Source organism: Pan paniscus, chromosome 6 (assembly GCF_029289425.2).
Source record: "Pan paniscus chromosome 6, NHGRI_mPanPan1-v2.0_pri, whole genome shotgun sequence".
Classification (NCBI taxonomy): Eukaryota; Metazoa; Chordata; class Mammalia; order Primates; family Hominidae; genus Pan; species Pan paniscus.
In genome coordinates, this window is record NC_073255.2 from 30490487 (window position 1) to 30495490 (window position 5004).

Genomic DNA, 5004 nt, shown 5'->3' on the forward strand with positions numbered 1-5004 from the left:
TAAAACAAAGATTTGTTTATAGCTACAATTTAATTAAGAACCTTTTCGAAGAGGAAGATCTGGAAACCAGGGATCTTATTTTTTCTTTTTTTTTTTCCACCAGGGTTGTTTGTTTATTGGTTTAATTTTCCCCGAAGTAAAAATACACTTTGAAATGTAACATGTCATTATGTAATTTGTAGTAACAAAGTGCAGGCCCTTGCACACGACAGCAAACAGGACCGCTCCGGCTCACAGACAGTCCCCATATCCACAGCCCCCTCCCCAATCTGATTAACAGCCTGTATAAACATTCAGCCAACCAGAACAGCGGCCAGTGCACAATTTGGTCAGCCATAAAACTGCCAGCCAAACACAGACACGGGGGGGTTATGCAGAAATCTTAATTTGGGGGAAATGATCAAAACTGAGACAACATGGCCCCCACGGAGATCAGGAAGGGCTAACCTTTATTTTCATTAATCCCACCCCACCTCCCAAATAGCAAGGGATGCTGTCACCACTGAAGGTAAAATGCTAAATAAAATGTCCCTGAAATGCAGCATTGCAGAGGGAGCATGGTCAGGAGCTCCACCCCTGAACAGCAAAATCTTAAGGGCAAAAATAAGCTTCTATTTTAAGGAGCAATTTTAAATGGTCTGAGTTGTTTGGGAAAGGTCCTATTTTGACATATCCAGAATGGATTCCCTCCATCAGCATGTTTTCTATTGATGCAAGAAAAACTAATATGTATTCTAATTGTGCAGAAATTGGTGAAATTTATACAAAGGGTGTTTTGTGTTTTTTTTTTTCCTTCCCACCATTTTCATTGCCCTTGGCAAAAGACTTTAGACCCTTCACATAATGGAAAATTCAAAATGTTCGATGTAAATCAAATAATTAGTAAGAAACAGATTTTAAAAAGTTTTTTTTTTAGAATACTCTCGCAAGATGGTGAACTTGTTTTTTCTGGCTTGGGACAGGATTTCATAGCTCACTTTTGAGACTATATGGTACCCAACTTTTAACAGAATTCAGTCTTTTAAATATTCTCTTTTCTGAAAATATGCTGGTGGTAATGACAGTGATTGAATTAGCTATAGCAAAAAGACATTGCGTTAGTCTAGTTCCTTTCTCCTGAATAGCTTTTTGCTAACTGGTTACTATAGAGCATTGGGCTTCACAGAAATTTTTCACAATTTTCACCTTTGTTCTAGTCTTGCTCCTTAATTTGGAATCTCTAATTTGTTTGAGAAAAAACAAAAACAAGAAAGCATGATCAGCCACCTTACCAATGCTCTCCCAGACCGGGTTACCCACGTCTTCCTTGCTATATCTAATTGTGCTCACAAGCGTTTATTTTTTCCTCTCATAAGAAACCTGCATGCTTTTTTCTAGGTGGCTTTCTGCTAAAGAAATTAATAACTAAACATAATGCAAGCTCCAAATAAAATGAGAAAATGTATAGACATATTGAATAATTATTTTTTCCAGGCCTTAGGCAAACCACTTGCCATTTCATTTAATTCTCACAAAACCTATGAGTTGGGTATATGTATTATCCACACTTTTTTTTTTATTTCACAGATTAGGGAACTGAAGTACAAAGAGTTTCAGTAATTTGCCCCCAAGCCACATAGCATGTGAACAGCAGAGCGAGAGTACTAGCTCAAGCAGCCTAATTCAAGAATCAATCTACTGCCCCTCCTAGATATGATGTTATTGCCTTTGTCGAGAGGTAGGTATGTCTCAGATCCTTAGGGTCATTGCAAAGAGGTGGACAAGGAGCCCTCCATGATGATTTCACTTAGTTAGTAAGTGAGGTAGCCTGGTGAATCTAAGGAGCATCAGTTTCAGAGTTTGAAAGCTATGGGTTTCTTCGCAAGCTCACCATTGATTAGCTGCAGGACCTTGGAAATGTTTACTCACATATCCCAGCTTCTGTTTCCTCATCGGCAAAAAAGAAAAAATTTTGTGAGAGTTAAATGGAATGTCATTTTTTTTAATGCTTCACAAACATATAGAAGATTTTCAGGTCTTCTTTTCTCTCCCCAAGCTAATCCATTTATATCACTTTGTGATCAGTTTTAATCATTATAACATTACAAATATACTTTATGAAATTACCTTTCTAGAGTATAGCTTGATGAAAGGATTTCATATCTAAAACAAAATTTTAAACCGAATATTTGGGTACATTTTTTTTAACTCATTGGATCAAACTAAATTGTAGATACTCTAAAAAATGAGTTAGGTCTCCTAAGTATGGCTGAAAAGTAGGCACATTTGCCTTCACTCCAAAAACCAGCAAGATAATTTCTAATATTCATGAATGTTCATTTCAAAAGCATATGGCAATTGCACATGGGCTACTCTTTGGTCAGCAAGTTAAAGAAGAGCAGAGATGTCAAAGAAGCTTCCTCTCTGATATCATCCATCAACTTATGGTTGTTGGACCTTCTCTGTCACAGCCTGCCTTCAACCGATTCTCTCTCATTGTTGGAAAAAGGGAAAAATGAGCAAAAACTACAACAAGCAATAATTCAAATCATTGCCCAAAATGTTCTTCCAACTCTGTGAGTTACATAACCTTAACCTATCTTGAAAACCACAGATTTCCATCTCCTCGGGTTGGCAGAAAGCAACAGAATATTCTAAATGACATTTTCAGGTTTATGGGTTTAACATATCTTTCAAAACATTTCCGAATTTTCCCCACTTCATTCCCCAACACCTCCCAGGAGCACTTGCAGAGAGCAGGCCTAATGTTTTCGATGATAAATTAGTTGTCAATATATAGACAAGTTACTTCTTCCAAAGCCTCTTGGAGCAGAAGCGTATTCTACTTCCTCTCAAAGGCCCTAGAACTACCTGTGTACTGGCATGCTCACAAGAAAATTTTTATTCACAAGAATAATCTGTTGAAAGGAGGATAGATTTTCAAATGGAGTTTCAAATAATCCTCACCTTTGAGATCATCCGTGCTCACAGCCCAGTATTTTTACAAGATGAAATGATTTACAGAATCAAGCCTGGAAAAATTGGAGGGCAACTCCAAAAGGCAAGAACATGTTGCCGAGTCAATCATTCATCCTGCCAGGGAAACTTTTGTAGTTTCCAAACTGTTATGAGACACCGCTCTCTGTCCAGGGCAGAGGAATCGTTGAAAAGGCAGGAGGTATGCTGGCCACACAGCCAGCATGGAGAGCTGGAGTTTTTGGCAGGGCACTTCCACCCCAAAAGCAGACAGAGTCCTGGAAGGGCGTTCGTGTAAACAAAGCAGGGAGATAGCTTCAACTCTGCAATGAGGCGCAACCTTTCCCAGATCAAAGCCTGGATCACAGAGACAGCCCTGAAGAACTGAGTGTCCTTTCTGGAACATCCAGCTCCAGGGGAGAGACTTGAACTGGAGCCACAACTTTGCCACCTGTAGCCAATGACTTGGCACACGAAAGCTCTCACAGGGTGGGGAGCCTGCAGCTGCTCCCACAACAGAAGATCAATGGAAAGATAAGACAACACAGGGAAGAAAGGTTTCTTACTCGAGATACCGAAGCTGAGATCATTTAACTAAAGCTTGCATCCAGGCAACCCAAGTTCTCTATGCAGTGTTGAAAGGGGATGGAAATCAGTACGGGGTCATAAGCTCTGAAGCCAGGTTGCTGGGGCTTTGACTCTCTACTCTGCGTTTACTAGCTGTATGACCTATGCCTCAGTTTCCTTACCTTCAAAAGGACCTAATAGTGCCTCCTCCATAGGATTTAATGAGTGACTGGGACACTAGAAAGCTCTCAAAATGTTGCCATTATTATTTGAAGTTACACAGACCTGGGTTTGAACCAGGTTTGGCTACTTAGCACTTTTGTGAACTTGGAGAAATGACAATCTTTGGGTGAACTCCCCAAGGGTAAAATGGATGTTAATACGGCCCTTGCAGTATTGCCATGGTGATTTAATTTTGTATGACACACAGTAGGCACTCAGTAATTGGCACTTCTGATTATTTTCATTTTTCCTGGTTTCTGACAGAGAAACCTGACAGGACTGGTGAGGCTGCAAGAAACATAGCCAGTAAAATTTAGGATCCTCTTAAGTCCCCAAAGCTTCATCCATATGCAAAAGAGATACATCCCCAGGGAAGACTGGGTCCTGGATGTTTTTAAATACACAACTTATTTTAAGAGCAAAAAGAGAACCTGGAAGTGTTCCCAAATTTAACATCTGCAGGCAGATAGGATGACGAAATGTATTAGTACTGAGGAATAACTTTCTCCCGTCTTCTTGGAAAACATCTGGGGTATTACCCTTTCCTCCACTCATTCCCCCACCTCTTACCCCAAAGCTGACTCTCAGCCGACAGTTTATCAGCAATAAATGGAAACACCTGTGTGGCAGATAAGGCCAACCGAGTGTGATCAGCTGGGGAAACCTTAAGGACGCATGCCACTCAATATTTCTTTTTCCATGCCAGGCAGGGCAGAGGCACAATCTAGCCTGTGACAGATGGCAAGGTTCACTTTCTCATTCATTCATTCATTCATTCAGTCAGTCAGTCATTCATTCAAAACAACCTCAGGAGGTCAGCAGGCCCAGCTCCCTGCCTGAAATAGGTCAATGCCTAAGCCACCAGGTGAATTAGAAGGCTATTGATCCTGCTTTTAACCACATCTGCAAAAAGACATTCTAGAAACTAACTCTGTGTCTTGTTCAAATCTTTAATCACCCTTTCTTTTGTGAAACCAAACCCCCTCCAGCTACAATTTCTCATCTTTATAGAGATGAGAAATATCATCTTCTGTACCCCATGGCCAGTCAAAAAGTATTTTTATTGCCATCTCTGCTTTAATAACCTCCCCAAACTTGAAAACTCTAAATCCGGTTTTCTTCCCATGTCCCCACACCATATGAAACAATCCCCACCTCCTTTGCTCTTTCTTCAAAGGTCCTACTCATCTACGCTTTAATTAGCTTGTTTCTTTTCTCTCAACTCATTCCAGCATCTACACATCATTTAGAAACCAAAAC